Source organism: Momordica charantia (assembly GCF_013281855.1).
Source record: "Momordica charantia cultivar OHB3-1 chromosome 3 unlocalized genomic scaffold, Mcharantia_2.0 BLBB01000003.1, whole genome shotgun sequence".
In the NCBI taxonomy this organism is placed as follows: Eukaryota; Viridiplantae; Streptophyta; class Magnoliopsida; order Cucurbitales; family Cucurbitaceae; genus Momordica; species Momordica charantia.
In genome coordinates, this window is record NW_028275161.1 from 6,745,795 (window position 1) to 6,767,388 (window position 21,594).

The 21,594-nt window shown below is 41.1% G+C and overlaps 2 pseudogenes; one reads left to right on the top strand and one right to left on the bottom strand.

Annotated features, from left to right (window-relative positions):
• Positions 1-5,294: 5,294 nt before the first annotated feature.
• Positions 5,295-19,457, top strand: LOC148212257 (uncharacterized; annotated as a pseudogene).
• Positions 19,458-20,488: 1,031 nt separating this feature from the next.
• LOC111024529 (putative glycosyltransferase At5g11130) lies at positions 20,489-21,286 on the bottom strand (annotated as a pseudogene).
• Between the last annotated feature and the right edge of the window lie 308 nt (positions 21,287-21,594).

Genomic DNA, 21,594 nt, shown 5'->3' on the forward strand with positions numbered 1-21,594 from the left:
TATGAGGCGTATATCATATATACATCCATCGGGCGTATATCAGATATACATCCATCTAGCGTATATCAGATATATCCATCTCGCGTATATCAGATGTCATAAGGGTAAATCTGGAATAATAAAAATTTCGAGAATAAAAATTCAAATATTTTGCCATATTTGCAAAATACAAAAGTGGTTGACATTTTTGTAAAGAGGTATAAAAGATGAGCTACCCATTACAATTTCCCTTAAATTTTGTGTTTCTTGGTAATTCTTATTTTACCCTTCCTTTATGCTAAATTTGTAACTTTTGTAATTGCCTTTAAGCCCAAGTGCAAGGTTTTGTATAACTTAGTTATTTCCCATTGTAACTAGTTTAGTCTAGTTTTAGTTAATGTATTTTTCCTTTTATTTTAGAGAAAATCAAGTTGCCTATTTATAGGCTTCTTCTTATACTTTTGAAAGGTTGGATTATTGATGAATGAAAATAGCCATTAAGCTTTCCTCTTTGCTCCCAAAACCGTGAGCATTGGTGCTTCCTGATCAAGTTACACAAAACCCTTGAAACATGCAAGTTTAGGTTGGTCATCAAACTTGTGGAGTGTTTCACTTTGGATCTAGAACAAGTTCTCTCTTTCCAAAGCCTTGACCTTCAAGGTAAGTCCCTTCTTCTTCCCCTTGGGTGATTCTTTGTGTGTGTACTAGGTGTTGCCGTGTGTGTTTAAGAGGTGCTTGTTCTTACAAGGGTTGCCTAAGCCACTTGTGATAGGGTTGAGTACATCATTTGGTATCAGAGATTTGGCTCAGGATCAGACATATCCCCATATATCCATCTATCTTTACTTGCTTTCCAACTTTTCTTTCAAGCTTCAACCATTGCTTGTTAATCAAGAGGTGATTGTTGAGCTTCTATGTTACTTGCTTTATTGTATTGTGTTTTTGTTTTACGCTTATTGTAGTTCAAGGAGAAAAAAAGGAACATAAGAAGAAGAAGGAAAAAAGAAACAAAAAAAAGAAGAAAACAGAAAAAAAAAGAAAAAGAAGTGTGCTACTGTGATTTTTTTCTACACAATTGTGGTTTTTCTTCTACAACTTGTATTGCCTGTAACTTTTTACTCCGTGTGTCAAATGACCTGAAATTTGTGACCATTGTGAAGCTCTTTGTGTCTATTTTTGATCTCAGTTAATTTGGAATTCATTTGCTCGGGCAAAAAAAAAAGGAAGACAAAGAGGTCTGCAACAATAAGAAGAACAGTACCTGCCACACCTTTTCCCCCACTTTCAGCCACTCCAACGACCACATTTTGAATTTCACCTTGAGTGAAGCTGAGTTTTCCTTAATCCCTGGTACCTTATTGACTTCCACACCAATTTTTAGACCAAAATGCGGAGAGCAAGTACCCCAAATTCATGGAATATTCCAACTGCTCCAAAGCAGTGTACTGCTACCAACGCAAAACACCGTTGTCTGAATTTAAAACGTTGCCCAGCCGTCCTCACTCAATCAAATTTAGTTGCAGCCTATCATAACCTTCCTTTGTGAGTGTAGTTTCATTTCCAATTGATTTGGAACCAATCTCATTTAAGACCAGCTCACGCCATCAGCAAAAGTGAACACTGTTCAGCCACTGTTTTCCAAAACAGTGTTTCTTCGGTTTTGACCTTTTGACCTTCCAAGGGAAATTCGTCCAAATCTACTGATCCAAATTGAAATTCAGCCCTAGTAAGTGTTCTTAGGTCAATTACTTGCACGAATTGCTTTTATTTTTTAAATGGCACAATCCATTTGCTCACGCCAATAGCTACAAGTCGAGTCATCTACTGAATTTCACTATTACACTACATCACTGAGTAATCTGTCTTCTTTCCTAAATTCGTAACCAACCATAATTGATCTCTTTTTGAAGTTTCACATGCTTAAACTAGACTTCATAAGCTTTCTGAGTCTGCTTTTCAATTAAAATTTGGACGAATGGATTATGTTGACTGCTATTTGTAGTATTCTGTATTAGACTTGTCCTTGTTGTTTGTCTGTGTTATTCATCACGTTTCTTGCCTTCTTTGTACTTTAACTTGTCTTTGGTTCATTGTGATTGCCATAAGCAATCTAGCTCTGTGTTTCAAGGCAATTGTTTGCTTAAAGACAAGATTGCACACTCACGGTTACCTTACCATCTCAAAATTGTGTGGTTGTGAGCAAGAGGCCTTCATCCTTGAGTGGCTTATGAGGGAAGGAAAATCAATAAAAATCCATTTATTGTGGTTGTTTTTTTCTCTAACTCTCCTTTTTTTTTGCAGCCATGGTGAACACCTTGCAAGAAATACCTAGGGTGGAACGAAACAATCAAGAGGTAGGGAATGAGGAGCGTGAGACTAATGTGGTAGAAGTTCCAAGACGGGTAGGACTACTCGAAGATAGCTTAGAGCGAGTTCCTCAAAGCTTAGAACAACTCACTACCCTAGTGCATAGAATGAAGGCTAGGATACAAGCAATAGAAAGACCAAACCCTCAAATTCCCCCACAAAATTTACTACTTAGAGGATTAGGCCGAGGGGGTGATGAGGACTATGATACTATGGAGTTAGATGAGGGAGATGACTACCTCGAGGAAGATGAACGGTACCCTAAAAAACCTAGATATCATGCCCAAGGGAGAGAGATGAGAGGTGCTTACGAAAGAAAAGAAGACAACCACCCAAGAAGGGGCCATAGGGAGGATGACCGAGCCTTAGGAGGCATCAAACTTAAATTCCCTAAGTTTTATGGAAGATCAGATCTCGAAAAGTACATCAAATGGGAAAAGAAGGCCAATTTCGTATTTGGGTGCAATTCCCTCCATGAAGAAAGAAAAGTACGTGCTGCTATATCCAATTTCCAGGATTATGCTATTGAATGATGGGACCATTTATCATTAAATAGGAGAAGGATTCATCTACTGCACGTAAGCACTTGGCAAGAACTGAAGGAGTGCATGAGGAGGAGATTTATTCCCAAACACTTCTCAAGAGACAATGCACAAAAGCTCCAATAATTGCAACAAGGGACCAAAAGTGTGGAAGACTTCTACAAGGAGATAGAGATCTTACTAAACCGCTTGGAAGAGGAGGAAGACGAGAGGCAACCATGGCCTATTTTCGCAATGGTCTAAACAAGGATGTGGCTGACCGATTAGATTTCCAATTCAATTGGGATAAGGAAGAAATGTTGCACTTGGCAGTCAAAATTGAGAAACAAAACAAAAGACGACAATCAAGGTACAATTCTCATACAAAACCTTACACTAGTGGCACTTGGAAGAAAGAATTAAAAAGTAGTGAGGCTAAACGATCCATGACCAAGTATGTGAGTGAGAAACAAAAACCAAAAGGAGAGGCTTCCTCCAAAAGGAAGCAAATAGCCGAAAACCCTCCTACTAGGACTAGAGAGCTTAAGTGTTGGAAGTGCCAAGGAATGGGCCACATTAGCCGAGAATGCCCCAACTAAAGGGTTATGATCATGAGAGAGGGAGAATGGGTTTCAGAAGAAGAATGTGAGAATGAGAAGGAAGGGGTAAAACACCTATGAAGCCACTCTAGTAGTGAGGAAGACATGGAGGACCCTCATTGATTACACTTGTTTACATGCGTAAAAAGAAGGTTTTAGATGCTGTTTTTACTATGTTTTAACTTTTTTTCGGACTTTTTCTCGGTCGTTTGAGTTCCAATTCATGCAAAATTCATATATGATGGTTTGTGGTTGGCTTATATTGTATTTATGACATTTTAGGACCATTTGGGAGTGCAAATTAATCAAAAGAAGCAAAAAGACGGAAATATCTACATGGGAGGCGCCAGACGCCTGGGAAGGCTGCAGAAAACTGTTTTTCTTCCAACTTTGCCCTTAATGAAACGCGTCTTCCAATGCGTTTTGGTGGTTCCAACCGATGCTTACGTGTAGAAGAAGTGTTCCACTATCAGTTTGAGCACGATTTAGTCAGTCAAAAGAGTTGGAAATGGGTGATTCACCATCGTTTTAGGACCTACCTAACCAATTCTGCACAGCTATAAATTCCAGCAACTTCTCCACCAAATGCATCTAGCCTTGCTTCCTTCTCTTGATCATTTTTAGTGTTTCTTTGTTGCTTTCTAAGTACTTTTGAGTTGCTTTCATTAGTTGCTTTTGGTTTTTAAATCCCGAGCACTTTACATTCCTTTATTGAGCTTTGTTTTGTTTCCATTTGTACTTAGTTATTTTCTACTTATTCAAATATATAAAAATCCAGCACTTTGCTTATCTTCCCTTTGCCTTTACTTTATTTTTAGTTAAGAGAGTTGTGTTTTTGGAGGAAAGAGCACGTGACACTCCCCCTTGCTTGAAAGAGAAGGGCGAAGCTCTCAATCCCGAGAAAAACTCTCTGTTAGTTAACTTTTGTTTTTCACACATGCAATTCACATTGAACCATTTTACTTGCTGTATTTTCTTTAATATGTCTTTCTAAATTCTTGTCTCTAGCCCGGTTATGGATAGTTAGCCTTTTATTTCTAAAAAGGGTTGCTAAGAAGTAGTGTTTTTGCTTTCCATTCATTGCTCAACATGTTTTCCCAAAATGTTAGGATTTAGAGAAGGCCACTGTAAGTCTTAACAAGTCAATACTGAAAAGGTTGCTTATTTGAATTGTAAAGTGGTTAAACCGAGGAGATGAGCGCCTTAGACATAAGGGTTCCGGTTAAGTAGCCTAGACATAGGACCTTAGCCCGAGGTTGCGACTATTTCCATCCTAAAACTAAGATATCTCTCATAATAGATATAGTAGGGAATGTCTTAGGACTTTGAACTTGCTTAGACATAAGTCAAGTGAAAAGCGTAGTCGTTGGTTCCTAAAGTAAACTGCATATCGTCCTTAGCGTATCCTTGATTCTTTGTTGGCTAACTTGAAGTAATTCGGGCTAGGTTTTACCATTATAAGACCAAATCCCAAATCCAAAACCATTATTTGTGACCACTTCCCATTTTACAAGAATCACTCATTTCAACGTTCACTATTCATTAAAACTTTAGAGTTTGGAAATTATTTAGAAGTCCTCGAGGATCGATACTTGGATACTCTATCCATTTTATATTACTCTGACAGGTGTGCACTTGCATCTATAGAATTGTTACCACGCCTAGTGCGTGCGTTCAGCATAACCACCAGTCACTCATGTCTTAACCTTAGTAACTGGGAGAGCACTTCGTACCTTGGCCGAGGAAGATCACCTAGAGGATCAACGGGAGAACCTAGTTTACTCTAGATGCCTAGTCAAGAATACAACATGTAGCCTAGTTATAGACAATGGAAGTTGCACTAATGTGGTAAGCACCACACTTGTGTCATGTTTAGGGCTAGGAACTACAGCCCATCCTAAACCCTATAGGTTGCAATGGCTCAATGACAACGTCGACATCAAGGTAAGTAGGCAAGCTCTTGTTTCGTTAACTATTGGCAAATATAATGATGATGTTCTTTGTGATGTTGTACCTATGTTAGCGGGAGACTTGCTTTTAGGGAGGCCTTGGCAATTTGACAAGAAGGTGAAATATGATGGATACCTTAATCGATACACCTTCATTCATAAAGGTAAGAAAACTACATTACTTCCTTTGTCTCCAAAAGAGCTACAAATTGATCAAATGAAACATGAGAAAAGAAAAGAGGAGGCTGAGACCAAGGAAGAGAAAAAAGGTAGCAGCAAGGATGAGGCGAATCATAAAGGTAAAAACTTACTTGCAAGGGCTCATGAGGTATGTGGAGCTTTGTTTTCTCAAAAGGCTTTTCTTATGTTAATATGTAAAGGACCATGTTTGGTCACTAATGATGTTGAACCTACTTTGCCTAGAGAGTTTGATGAACTTTTACAGAAATTCAAGGATGTCTTTCCTAAGGAACTTCCAAAAGGACTACCCCCATTGAGAGAGATTGAACACAAGATCGATTTCATCACCGGGGCTCCCATCCCTAACCGACCGGCCTATCGGACTAACCCCAAGGAAGCAGAGGAAATCCAAAGGCAAGTGAATGAACTCCTTGCCCTCGAGTATGTAAGGGAGAGTCTTACTCCATGTAGTGTCCCGGTACTTTTAGTTCCTAAGAAAGATGGAAAATGGAGAATGTGTGTTGATCATCGTGCCATTAACAAGATAACAATCAAATATAGGCATCCCATTCCTAGGCTAGATGACATGGTATATGAACTCATGGATGTCGTTTATTCATCAAAATAGATTTGAAATCCGGTTACCACCAAATTATAATCCACATAGGAGATGAGTGGAAAACCACTTTCAAGACTAAGTTTGGTTTGTATGAATGGTTAGTCATGCTGTTTGGATTATCTAATGAACTTAGCACATTCATGCGTTTGATGAATCATGTTCTTCGAAAGTTCTTGGGTAAGTTCGTGGTTGTGTATTTTGATGACATACTTATTTACTCTCAATCATTTTAAGAACATGTAGGACATGTCAAAGATGTGTTGGAAACTTTGAGGGCCGAAAGCCTTTATGCTAACCTCCAAAAATGTTGTTTTTGATTGGAAAAGGTTAAATTTTTAGGATTTGTCATTTCCAAAAATCGTGTGGAGGTTGATGAGGAGAAGATTATGGCCATAAAGGAGTGGCCTACACCCCAATGTGTGGGAGAGGTAAGAAGTTTTCATGGGTTAGCCGATTTTTATCGTAGATTTATTAAGGATTTTAGTACTCTTACTTCACCCTTGAATGAATTGGTTAGAAAGAATGTTTATTTTTCTTGGGGTGAGGCACAAGAGCGAGATTTCACCACTTTGAAGGATAGGTTATGTCAAGCCCCTTTACTTGCTTTACCTAATTTTGACTTAACCTTTGAGATTGAATGTGATGCAAGTGGTGTAGGCATTGGAACGGTTCTCACTCAAGAACGCAAACCATTGATGTATTTAGTGAGAAATTGAGTGGAGCTCCATTGAGGTACCCTACGTATGACAAGGAACTCTATGCTTTGGTAAGAGCTCTTCAAACTTGGCAACATTATTTATGGCCTGAAGAATTTGTTATACATATGGATAATGAAAGTTTGAAACACTTAAAGAGCCAAGATAAATTAAATCGTAGGCATGCTAAGTGGTTAGAGTATATTGAAATGTTCCCATACGTGATTAAGTATAAAAAGGGTAAGGGGAATGTGGTAGCCGATGCTCTATCTCGAAGGTATGCGCTAATTTCTACTTTAGACACAAAAGTCCTAGGATTTGAGCACATTAAACTATTGTATGTTGATGACCGTTTCTTTGGACCAATTCTTGAGGCTTATAACAAAGGTATTGCTAATGAACATTACATGTTGTTTGAAGGTTTCTTGTTTAGGGACAACAAGTTGTGCATTCCTAGTGGCTCAATCTGAGAGCTACTAACAAAGGAAGCTCATGAAGATGGACTCATGGGACACTTTGGAGAAAAGAAGACTTTAGACATGTTGGCCGAACATTTCTTTTGGCCACGGATGGTAAAGGATGTTCGCACAATGTTTGGCTTGTTTACAAGCAAAGTCAAGGTTAAAGCCCCATGGTATGTATACCCCACTATCGATCCCTAATGCTCTTTGGGTTGATATATCAATGGATTTTGTTTTAGGTTTGCCTAGGAGTAAACGAGGAAAGGATAGTGACTTTGTTGTGGTAGATAGGCTTAGCAAAATGGCTAATTTCATACCTTGTGCAAAAACAAATGACGCTAAGTATATCACCGATTTATTCTTTACAGAAGTGGTTACATGGCATTCCTAGAACTATTGCTTGTGATAGAGATGTAAAATTTTTGAGCCACTTTTGGAGAGTGTTATGGGGTAAATTGGGACTAAACTTTTATTTTCGATCACATGTCACCGCCAAACCGATGGGCAAACTGAAGTCATAAATAGAACCATGGTCACAATCCTTAGAGTGGTTATAAACAATAATTTAACTAATTGGGAGGATTGTTTACCCTTTGTTGAGTTTGCGTACAACCAAGCCATGCATAGCACAACTCAACATTCCCCTTTTGAAGTTATTTACGGTTTTAACCCCTTGACTTCTCTTGATTTAATATCTTTGCCATCTAATGAGTTTGCTAGTGTTGAAGCCGAGGAAAAGGTAGCAAAGATGCAACGAGTTCACCAAGAAATCAAGAAGAAGATTAAACTTGAAGATAGCTTCAAATGTCAACAAAAACCGCAAGCCAATGATCTTCAAGAAAGGAGATTGGGTGTGGCTTCATCTAAGGAAAGAAAGATTTCCCAATGAGAGGAGCTCCAAGCTAAATCCAAGAGGTGATGGACCATACCAAGTGCTTGATAAAAAATAAATGATAATGCATACAAGCTAGACCTAGTATAGAGTTGATTCTACCTTCAATGTACTTGACCTTAGCCTTTTTGACGTAGGGAATGACTTGGATTCAAGGACGAACCCTCTTTAAGAGGGAGGGGATGATGTGCATCAAGGAGACCAAACACTACCAAGAGGACCGATCACGAGGTTGCAAACCAAAAAAGTGCAAGAGTCCATCAACAAGAAAGTTCAAAACTTACTTCTTACGGTCAAGCTAGACTGCAACAAAGAGGAAGGAAATCTCCACTTTAACATTTCGAATGTTAAGCTGAATGAGGAGGAAGAACATATTGAGAAAGAAGCTACAAGCCAAATTGGAATACCTAAAGTTGAAGACTCCATTTTAAGTATTATTTAGGGTTTATTTAGAGTTTAAACCTTAAATGTTGTGTTTCTTTGTAATACTTATTTTACCCTTCCTTTAGGCTCAATTTGTAGCTAATTGCCTTTAGGCCCAAGTGCAAGGTTTTGTGTAACTTAGTTATTTCCCATTGTAACTAGTTTAGTCTAGTTTTAGTTAATGTATTTTTCCTTAGAGAAAATCAAGTTGCCTATTTATAGGCTTCTTCTTGTACTTTTAAAAGGTTGGATTATTGATGAATGAAAATAGCCATTGAGCTTTCCTCTTTACTCCCAAAACCGTGAGCATTGGTGCTTATTGATCAAGTTGCACAAAACCCTTGAAACATGCAAGTTTAGGTTGGTCATCACACTTGTGGAGTGTTTCACTTTGGATCTAGAATAAGTTCCCTCTGTCCAAAGCCTTGACCTTCAAGGTAAGTCCCTTCTTCTTCCCTTTGGGTGATTCTTTGTGTGTGTACTAAGTGTTGCCGTATGTGTTTAGGAGGTGCTTGTTCGTACAAGGGTTGCCTAACCCACTTGTGGTAGGGTTGAGTACATCAAAATAACTCCGATCATGGAGGTGCCGGGCTCGGGCTCGGCTGCTAGAGCATGAATAGCGCCCACTATTTTTGGTTCCTTCGTAGTGGTGGCACAACATTCCCACGAAGTTTACTGTTGTCCATCCAGCATTCTCATCCCGCCAAGGGTGGGGAATTTCATTGTTTGTTGATAAGTGGACGGAACAATCCTAAATTGGTGTATCGCCGGTCTCCCAATGATGGCATTATAAGGGGACCATCTATTACCACAAACTCCTCAACCCGCGTCACAGCCTTTTTACCCTCCCTCAGGGTTAGGGGTAGTCGATGCTGCCCCCAGGATAGACTCGTTCGCTGGAGAAGCCAACCAGTGATGACACACACCTCTTTAGCTTCGTGGCGTCCCACCTAAGCGTGCGTAGCAGCACCAAGGGAAGAACGTTTGTCGAGCTCCATCCTTCCACCAGCACACGGTGCGTGGGTACATGGTCAATCCTTGCCACAACCATGAGAGCATCGTTGTGGAGCTGGGCATTCGCCTCTTCGTCTGTGAAGGTCACTACTAGCCGGTGTCGGCAAACTTTATGGCTAGGACCTCCAACGTTCTAGGCTTCCCTCAGGCCTTCCACTTGTTACTGGACTCCCCCCTGCCGATCCTCTACTGATGGTGAGGATAGCCGATGGGCGATCGTCCTTTTTGGGGACTTTGGCTTCGATTGCGCCTTGCCCCCGTTATACTTTTGTCTACGGCGCCCCGGTCTAAGCCCTCACCGACGAAGTGATTCAGGTATCCTCTTTGGCCCAGGGATTTGACCTGATCCTTGAGGTATCTGCAGTCGGCGGTGTCGTGTCCGTGATCTCGATGAAATTTGTAATATTTGCTTTTATCTTTTTTGGCAGCGTCGCTCTTGGAGCATTCTGGCCACTGTAGTAGATTGTCGACGGGGGTCCCGTCGATTCGAGCCAGTATCTGAAGTACTGGGATACAAATGGGAGTATACTTCTCGTATCATTGTGGTCGGTCGGTTTCAGAGTCCGGCCAAGTCCCGCTGGACTCTCTTTTCGCAACCGACCTCTCCACCGATTTCCCTTTATCGCATCGAGCCGCATCGCCTGGCTTTTTGTCTAAGGGCTGTGTCGCGAGCATTTTCTCCCCTGCTATGTGTCTGTTAATCCTGGCCGTAAGCTCAATCATGGACCTGGCAAGGTACTCGTCGAGCGAGCGCACAAGCTTCCTTTCTCTGATACCCTAAAAGAGCGCCTGTAACGCCCCGCGTTCTCTGACTCGTTTATTTTAAGAGATAAATAGTGTCTTTGGATCTTTCCCTAAGTTGATAACTTTAATTCTTGGATTTTATAATTTTGAAATTCTAACTTTTGGCTAAATTAGAATTAAGTTTAATTTCATTGGATTAAGATAATTTAAGTTCTCGACTTGGGTAGGAGATTTTTAGTTAAATCTTAAATTCAGGGGTTTTAGGATTTTCCTTCATAAATTCTACTTTTCTTTGAATTATTATTCTTGGTTCTTAGAATTGAAGTTACTTATTTTATCTCGAATTATTGTGAGTTTTATTTTAACTACTAACGTGAAATTTCGGGTTTCTTGTTTTGGGCCGTTAGAACTATTTGAAAATAGAATTCTAGTTCCCTCTAGCCCATGGGCTTTCCATTAGAGTTGGGAGTTGGGCTTTTCATTTTTAAAATCTAATTAAGAGGATTCTTTAAAAATTGGGAATGTGGGCTTTTTGGTTTAAAAGCAAATTAAATAAAATAAACATAAAACAAAGAAAACCCTAAGTGGCCTATCTTTCCCCCTCCTTGTCCTTGTAGCCGCCCCCCCTGATTTCTTCTTCCTCTTCTTCCCAAACCAGCCGCCGGACCCCTTGGGATTTCTTCTCCGGCGAAGCAGGACACGGCGGCGGCTGGCATCGAGCAGCGGCCCAACTCCGTGCAGCTCTCCGGTGAGCGACAGCGACGCAAACGAACTCCACGGCAACGCATCCTCACGAATCCACCATCACAGCAACAACGCTTGCGATTTCCGGCGTGGTCTGCACCAAACCCGACGACCCACGACCCACAGTGTTGTTCTCTTTGCGTGCAGCAACTTCGATGACCCCGAACCCAACGGTGGCGATGCTTATTCCGTGGCCAGCACACGAATCGGCGTCTCCAACGACCTGTGCTATGATTATGACGAAAACATTGGCGGATTGGTGATGATTTCTTCATTCCAACAACTTTTGACCCCTACCCATACTCAACCGACGCTCAACTCAAGATACCCACTCTATTCGGCATTGGTTCGGTGCTGACCAACCTCAAATCGGACCTAAATCAGCGTTACCCATCACTTTTTGGCGTCGGACCAAGAAGCTTTTGGCCTTTGGAACTCGATTTTGGGAACCTGAACATCCTCGGCTTCGACCCACTCCTAACCCAAGAGGTTTTAGGGGGAGTTATTAGGTAACGAATCACCTAAGCTTAGTTTCGATCCAACTTAAGTGTTTCTAGTATGAACTCTAATCAAGTTTGGATGCTTTTGGATTTAGGAACCCTTCGACGAGCTTAGTAGCAGTTTGGGACCTTGAGTAAGTAGTTTCTTACTGGAGGGATTGGTTTTTGTGTGCTGATATGATATGGTTGTTTGCTTGTGTGCCCATGTGTGATACTTGCATGTTGCTTGTCGTTGTTATCATTTAGTAAACGTCATTGTTGATAAAACTGTTGATATATCTTGGGAAAATTATGTGGTTGTGTGAATCAATTGTAGCCAGGTAATCTTGGATGACTATGATTGAATTGTTATTATGTTCTAATTGGTTTTCATGATGAAATTTGTATACCGGTACTATAATCTGTTGTTTCGAAAGCATATTGAATATTTATGAGAAATCGGTTGTGTTTGATGTATGCTGGGTACTTATCAATTATATTTTGGTTAAGTTGTTGGTTGTGCCTTTCTATGAACGATGCCTGTTGGAGCTGCTGGATCATGCTGGACTATTTTAAATTGATTGGTTTTTTACATATGATCATTTTGGCGTATCGCATATTGGACTGCTATGAGATTGGTGATGCATGAGGCATGGCGTAGTAGCAAGTAGGACTCTTGTGAGAGTATTGAGACATAACAAAGTAAGTAGACAAGGGGCGTGTGCGTGCGTTAATGTATGCTAAATGGTCTCTAATGTGCTGATTTTGTGGCGTTTAATGCTAATTTTGTTACGTCATTGTGCTAAATAATTCTCGTTGTGTTAGCCGAAATACTTGGAGTAGTGTTGGATATTTGTCGATGAAAATGGTGAGATTTCTGCTTTGCTAAACTGTTGAGTATTGCTGTGGTAATGTTTGTTGCCTGGATATGTATGAATTGTTCGGCGGGTTTTGTGAGTTATTATACTTAGTAATGCTTGTTAAATAATGATGTTGGATATTAAGCATGATTGGGTTGTTATCTCATTATTAGAAGGTTGTCTATGTTGTGGAAGCATGCTGAATTGTATTTGTGAGTTGGAAGATGCAGGGGTAGTGGCTTAAGAAAGTATATAGTAAGACTCTGGTGAGAGTTGGATTCTTGGAGAAAGTGAATGGGTGAGTGTCAGGGCCTCGGGTATAAATGGTCGGGGGCTGATACCTCACTATTTGGGTATCGAGGCCTTGGGTAAAAACGGTTGAGGGTCGATACACCAATATTGGATAAGGATGAGTGTCGAGGCCTCAGGTATAAATGGTCGAGGGTCGATGCGAGGAGTCTTTTGAAAGGAACACTATTGGGGCCTTGGGTATAAATGGTTAAGGGCCAATAAATGGTGAAGTCATCGGGGCCTCGGGTATAAATGGTCGAGGGCCGATGCAGCCGTGTCAGGGCTCTGGGTGAAAATGGTCAGGGGCCGACTCTACTCGAAGGAGTTAACTGTGGAAGGCTAGGATAGCTGAGATAAGCATAGAGGTACTTGAGATGTTAGAGAGACTAGAGGTTGGTAGTTAATGTGTTCCTGGTTGTGGTTGTCACCGAATTTTATAGAATGTGTCTATGTTTGAATGCATAATGTGATGAAAAGCATGACTTTGAATGTTTCATGATTTGGTTGAGCATGATGTGTGTGTGTTGATTCTTTAATAAGCATGACACGTTGTTCCTTGATAAGTATGCTGTTTGTGCGTGACCCATCAGATAAGGTGTAATGCCCCGAGTCCCTCAGGTTCGTTAGTCTCGAATCAGGAGATTTTTCATTTAATTTTTAAAGTGAATGTTAATTGAATTTATCTATATTTATCGGGCTCTAAAATCCAATTAAATTAATAATTACCGAACTCTGTATGTTGGGTCTTGTTTTAAGGGGAATGGACTCCTTTCTCTTGGACTTGGATGATTGGGCCTCCATTAAGGTAATTTAGTTTTAAAACAAACTAAAACAAAGCAAAAGAAAAAAAAATAGAAACCCTAGCCCAAAACACTTTCTCCCTTCTTCTTCTTCTTCTACCCCCCCCCCCCCCCCCCCCCCCCCCCGATTTTCTTCTTCTTTTTCGACCCAGCCGCCCCCCCTGTGTTTTCCGGCGACCCAGCCTCCCTCCTCCGGCGTTCTCTTGTGCGTGCGACGTCGCGGCGGTTCTGCGTACGGGTTCCACGAGCAGCGGCAGCCAGGCGCGACCTTGCAGCGTTCGAGCAGCGGCGGTCGGGCGTGACCTTCCCTTGGGGGCGTTCGAGTAGCGGCGGCCAGCGACTCCCGGCGCTCCAGCGACTGCGCTTCGTAACGGGTACAGCGGCGGCGCGGCCCCCCTCCTCACAGCGGCGTAGGGCGAACAACGGTACAGCAGCGGAACGACGGTAGAATTTGTACGTTATAGCGGTGTTTAGGACGTTTGGTGGTGGCCCACATCCGTTCGAAGCTTGATTCAAGCTACCCACACCTTCGCGAGTTAGATCTAGGTGACCCACATATATACGAAGTCGGTTTTGGTGGTAATGCGTCATTCGAACCCTTTTAGAGTTAATTTCGAAGGATAAATAACGTACGTAACGTGCGTATTTTTTGTTTTGGTGTGCTTAGGGTGAGGTCGACGCAAAACTTAAGGGCACGGTTGTGGGTAAGTAGACAAGGGGCGTGTGCGTGTGTTAATGTATGCTCGGTGGTCTCTAATGTGCTGATTTTGTGACGTTTAATGCTAATTTTGTGGTGTCATTGTGCTAAATAATTTTCGTTGTGGTAGTCGATATACTTGGAATGGTGTTGGGTATTTGTCGATAAAAAATGGTGAGTTTTCTGCTTTGCTAAATTGTGAGTATTACTGTGGTGATGTTGGTTGCCTGGATATGTATGTTTTGTTCGGCGTGTTTAGCGAACTATTATTCTTAGTAATACTTGTTAAATAATGATGTGGGATATTGAGCATGATTGGGTTGTTATTTTGGTAATGTTTGTGCCTGGATATGTATGTTTTGTTCGGCGTGTTTAGCGAGCTACTATTCTTAGTAATACTGGTTAAATAATGAGGTTGGATATTGAGCATGACAGGGTTGTTATTTCGTTATTAGAAAGTTGATAAAGTTGTGAAAGCATGCTGAACTGTACTCGTGAGTTGAATGATGCAGGGTTAGTGGTAAAAGAAAGTGTATTGTAAGACTCTGGTGAAGGTTGGATTTTCTTTGGAAGAAATGAAAGAGTGAGTGTCAGGGCCTCGGGTATAAATGGCCGGGGGCTGATGCGTCACTAACGGAGTATCGAGGCCTCGGGTATAAATGGTCGAGAGTCGATACGAGGAGTCTTTCGGAAGGAAGACTATTGGGGCCTTGGGTATAAATGGTCAAGGGCCAATAGACGGTGAAGTTATCGGGGCCTCGGGTATAAATGGTCGAGGGCCGATGCAGTAGGGTCGGGGCCCTGGGTATAAATGGTCAGGGGCCGACTCTATTCGAAGTGGATAGCTGTGGAAGGTTAGGATAGTTGAGATAAGTATGTGGGTACTTGGGGTGTTAGGGAGACTAGAGGTTGGTTGTTAATGTGTTTACTGGTTGTGATTGTCACTAAATTTTTATGGAATGTGTTTATGTTTGAATGTGTAATGTGTTGAAAGGCATGACTACGATTGTTTCATGATATTATTGAGCATGATGTGTGTGTGTGTTGGTGAGGGCTACTTACGGAGTATATTTTATATACTCACCCCCCTACAATGATTGTTTCAGGTGAAGGAGTCGGGGGTGACCATGGTGATGGGACGAAGGAGACATGACGAGCGAGGACCATAGGCTGCTTAGTTACTCCTGTTTAGTTTAAGTCATTGGTTGAGGCCTTATGTTATGGCCAATAAACTATTTGTTCGATTTGAATAATTGGGAGATTCCCCCTTGTTGTTAATTTCATTTTGGGATAGGTGCCTATTCTAGTTTTTTTCATTCATTGAGTTTTGCCTAGTTTGAATAATAAACTTGCCTCGTGTGGTGGTCCACGAATGTTGTTGAATGATATTCTATGAGATTGATTTATCGTTAAATTGATGAGAATTGGAACTTGATTTTATATATTTGTTTGTATAGGGAGTTGGCATGACGTATTTGGGGGTTAAGTTTAATTAGTTGGGTAGTTAACGTGACCTAGAATTGTGTGGGAAATTATGGGTCGTTACATAAGGGCTGCTTACTGAGTACTGTAGTTGTACTCATCCCTCTTTTTCCCCTCCAGTTTGCAGGTATCGAGCTAGCTCTTGGGATGGTGATGACGAGGAGGAGGCTTGATCGGAAAGACCATTAACTATGCTGCGTGAAATTAATTTCTTTTAGTTAGGATAGTTGTGGCTATTTAATCTTGTAGTTGAGTTGTTAGTGGTTGGTTTTGTTTAGTATTATTGTCTAAAGGATGTTGTAAGGTTGCCGATTTATTATTCTTTTTAGAGCATTAATTTTGTTAGCTTCTTGAACTACGGAATTGTAACTTACGTAGGATATTTATGAACACATTTGTTTAAGTTGATCGTACTTGAAATAGTTTTTGCTTCATTGCCATTAGAGATGTTAATATTCATTTAATGGAAGGTTTATAGTTAGTAAAAGTTTCCTTGAAGAGCTTGGTTAATGTGAAGTCAGTATTAAATGGTTTATCGGTATAGGATGTGAGTTTCTCTTAAATCTTTAGTGTTGTTGTCCTAATTGTTCAAGCTCTCGTGTGTGTTGAAAATTAGAGTAGCGCAGGAGAAGCGTGGTAGCTTTATTGCTTAGTATTGTTGCAAAGATAATTCTCTTGTTTATGTGAAAATTTTAGGTAGTCTCAGTAACGGTCCCTGTTTGGAAATTGTGAAATTCTTGGGGCGTTACAGCGCCCATAGGGCCACACTTTCATTTCAGTTGGGTACTTGAAGCCTTTCATTTGTGAAGCGAGCGACATATGATTTCATGTCCTTGTCTGGCTTTTGCTTGATCAAGAGAGATAGGTTTCCGTTTGCCGGTTGGTATAGGAGTAATGGAACTGGTCCACGAACTTACTCGCTAGATCTTGATATCTTCCAACTAAATGCGGGGGCAGGTACTGAAACCATTGCCGAGCAGGACCAATGAAGGTTCCTAAGAAGCGTCTACACTGTTCGGTGTCATTGTACCCCACCTGCCGCATCGCATCATGGTATGACGTGGCATGGTCTACGGGATCTGCGGATCTGTCATATTTATCCATACGAGGTCTTTTGAATCTTTTAGGTAGATCCACGACAAATATGCTGGCTGTAAAGGGTTCCTATGTGGCACCAGACGTAGAGGTGTAAGATAAGTGTAAGCAACCAAAATCGTAGAGGTGAAGGCGTTTGTGTAACGACCCAGAAATCTCGTGCACCTCTAGGTCACATGAACTACCCAACTAATCAGTTTTAGCCCCGATTACAACTTGCCAACTTCCTTTGAACATAAACTTATAAAATCAAGCTACAAACCTCATCAAATTAACGGTAAACCAATCTAAAAAAAATGCAACAACGTTCGTGAACTACTTCACGAGGCGAGTTTATTATTCAATCTAAATGATTCTAAGCAAATGGGATAAAGCTCAAATAGGCACCTAACCCGAGGCATAACTAACAACAAGGAAAAATATCCCAATTAGTCAAAGGTACATAACCCGTTTATTGGCCACAACATAAGGCCATAACAAAAGAATTAGACTAAATAAGAAAAACTAAGCAGCCTATAGTCCTCGTTTGTCAGGTCTCCCCCGTCCCATCAGCAAGGTCACCCTCGAGTCCTTCACCTGAAACAATCATTGTAGAAGGGGAGGGGGGGTGAGTATATAATATATACTCCGTAAGTAGCCATCATCAAGCACACACACACATCACGCTCAAAAACCATAAAGAAAACATACATCATCATGCTCAAAACATAAGGGAAACATACATCGTCATGCTCTATCATTACAGTATGCGAACAACTATAGACATGCTCCACAATGACATCATACATTCGATCATGAACGTGTTCTAATTAACCCGATGCTAACCACAATCGTAAACAAACCAACTACAGTTCACATGGCGCCCTAGCGCTTCAGGCAACTCTAGGTTCATCTCATCCATCCAAGCTTCCAAGACCGTTCTGTTGGTAGTGTCAGCCCCTGACCATTTATACCCAGAGCCCCGACACTAGTGCATCGACCCTCGACCATTTATACCCGAGGCCTCGATGTCTTACAATCTATTGGCCCTTGACCATTTATACCCAAGGCCCCAATAGTTCTCCTTTCGAAAGACTCCTTGCATCGACCCCCGACCATTTATACCCGAGGCCTCGATACCCAATTAGTGACGTATCAGCCCTTGACCATTTATACCCGAGGCCCTGACACTCACCCATTCACTTCGTAACTGTCATAACTCCACATATCAATTCTAGCCTTCCGCCAGGATTTCGGTACTACTTCCCTAATAACACCAACCACCACAACGCTCATCAACAACACCACCACTAGTATGACCTTAATGCATCTCTCAGCTCACCAACACAAATCAGCAAGCTTCCCCAACATAAACATCATTCTAATAGCAAAACAGTAAACCAAACATGCTTCCACAATATATCAATTTTCAACAACAGCGCCACAGTGAGCTCAGTTATAACAGAGCATAGTCAACGATTTTTTTTAACGACATCAGTCCAACACAAATCACTCAAGCACTCATTATCCAACATCCGCAAACATTAATCATTGCTAAATATAATCAAAAACTCATAAGACATGCCAAACACTTCATACAGATTTCAGACAACAACATTCCCACCATAATATTTATTTTAACGAAGATTCCCTGCAAACACACATCATTCCACAACAGATCTCAGCAGCTCAACAATACAAAGTTTCTACTACTATCACCAACGAACATCCAACACTACTCAGACATACAAACCAACATAAACGAGAGTTACACCACACAACATCGTATCAGAACCATTTTCAACATCATAAATAGTACATCGACAACTAAATAATAAACACCAACACACGCACCCACCCCGTGCTACTTACAAACACTTGTCCTAAAGCTCCTAAGCTGGTTGAGCACTTCCTACTACAAAAGAGCACGATCTCGAGGTTAGTAACCAATTAGAAACATTTAGTTATAAACGAAACCGAGTTTAGGTAGAGTCGTTACCTACTAACCCACACTAAAACAACTTGGGTTAGGAGTGGGTTGACGTCGAAGGGGTTCGGGCTCCCGATCTGAGTTCAAAAAGGCCTTAAGCTTGCTGTCCCGACGTCTAAAGGTGATGAGTAATGCTGATTTGGGTCCGATTAGAGGTGGGTCAATGCCGAACCCATTCCGAAAAGAGTGGGTAATGCCGATTTGGGTTCGAATAAGAGGGGACCAACGTCGAACGTCATCGGGAGGCCGGAAAACGTCACCAAACTCGTTGGGCTTCACGAGTTCGGACTGTTCGGGGCGGTCGAAGTTTGCTGCACGCAGGAAAGGTCACGCGCCGCCACTGCACGACACCGGCGCCTCTGGAAATCGCCGCAACTCCTCGAGTCCACCGGGTTCGCTGCTCTTCTCGCCGCCGCACGCTGCTTCAGGCCGCCGCCGTCGGAATCGTTGAGGGACGGGAGGGTCCACCGTTTGCCGCTGCCGTCGGGGAGGAAGCTCGCCGCTGTCGTGCTGCCTCGCCGGAGAACAAGAGGGGAGCTGCCGGCTGAACAAGAAGAAGAAGGAGAAAAACTGGGGGGGGGGGTGGCTGTCGGCTAAGAAACAAAGGAGGGAAAGAGGAAAAAAAATAAAAGTTTTAGGGTTTTCCCCTTTGTTTTGATTTAAAACAATTTCCCCATTAAGCCCAATCATCCAAGCCCAAACCCAAGTCCATTCCCTCAACCCAAGACCCAACATACCAAGCTCGGTTAATAAACATTTAATTGGATTGTTAGAGCCCGATAATTATCGATAAATTAAACAATAATTATCGATAAATTAAATTAGCATTCACTTTGAAATTTAAATGAAAAAAAAATCTCCCGATTCGAGATTAACTGACCTGAGGGACTCGGGGCGTTACAGTTTGTGGCACCTATGTGGCACCAGACGCAACTCTAGCCCAAAAATTGACATCAACACCTAAAATGAGAATCGATTGATTTGGAAAGCATAAATTTAATTAAATTAGTAAATGTGGAATGAGGATCATAATTGAGGGTAATTTGGTAACAAAAAATTCTCTTTTAAAATTGGAAATCTAAAAGTATAGATTATAAGGTTGAACATTTGTAAAATATTAACCCTACAAATACTCTATGGGGGAGATTTTATGTAAATTAAAACTATGCCCAAACCTTGGACCAAATTTGTAACTTGGTTGTGAATTTTTATATTAAAAAATTGTTTTCATGTAAAATTATATTTTTTTAATTTTAAATTTTGAAAAAAAAGAAGCAATTGAAAGGAGAAAAAAGGTAAGAAATAAGACACAAATACTATATACCTCCTTTTCCCTTATTAATAAACATGAAACAAAAAAGAAGATAAGAAAAGAGAAGGTGCCAAATGACCCTGAATAACGAGGGAAAAGGAGTGGAAAGTTGTGGAATGTACACAAAATTCGTTTTGTAAGAGTTTCAGGCAAGTTAGAGTCAAAGAATCTTATTCAGTTTGTATGAACATCAACAGCAAGTATCAAGAACTGTGAATCAAAGAAACAACTTATCATACAAATTTGATGAACATGATATAATATAATGACAAGGATAACCAGGCATATAGTTTAGAAGATCGATCATTGATCATTTCTAATCCGTCAACGGAATTCGAACCGACGTTCTCCATACCCATAGTTGATACATACCATATGGAAAGTATCATAATCAACAGGAGAAGGATGCCATTTGAAGTGTATGTGCACCTTCAACACATTACTTTCAAGCATTTGATATTCCTCATCACTAATTCCCTTCAAGATGTCCTTCAGCCTTGGGATATCCGACGTCGTTACGACTACCGAGAAGCTCTTCCAGTTCAAAATGTCACCAAACGGGAGGTCATAGTAGTTGGCGATGATCACGGGAATGCATCCCTAGAAGATAGAGTCTCCAACTCGTGCGGTGTTCACTTCAAAGTCTTTTACATGAAGGCAAAACTTGCTCTTGAGTAGCTCGTCAGAATAAGGTGTCCTAAGCCGACCCCAATGAGCAAAGATCTCTGAGTCCTTACCCCCATACTCGAACAAGCTCTTAACGCGTCGGGGAGTTCATTGCTCCAGCAAAAGATGCCAACCTTGTCCTAAAACAAGTCACAATTAGTCATCAACATAGCATTCAAAACAAAAGTTAATTAGGTCCCGTTTGATAGCTAGTTCATTTATGTAAAAACAAGGAATAGGGAATAACCCTCACCTATTTGAAGAAGCGAGATTTGGGGGGTCTTATTTCCTTGTGGGGCAGAATGACATCCTTGTGGGAAATGTAGCCTGTTAAGAAGTAACTAGAAGAGCAAACAACTTGAACAACACTTGACTTAGCTTCACCCGATTTATCCATGGTAGATTTGAAGGGATGTGAATCCCGGAGCGGAACCGGACCATCGTTCATGATTTTTGGGAAAAAAATCAAAACGTTCATGAATGAAAATATAGGGGAAAACTGGTTTTTCCTTATCTTTGAAGAAATCTTCTTCAATGATTCAATCTCCCGAACAACACCAAACGGTCTTCTGTGCTATCCTCTAGGTACAGGGATCAGGCTTGTGGGAGCAATTTGTTTGGAAAAAGAGGGAGCTGAGAGAGAGCATGAGATTGAGAGAAATACTGGGAATTCTCTATTTTTTTTGTGTTGCAGCACAATACTACAACAAAACAGAAAAAAAAATGACGTGGGTAACTCCCCACGTCATATTAACT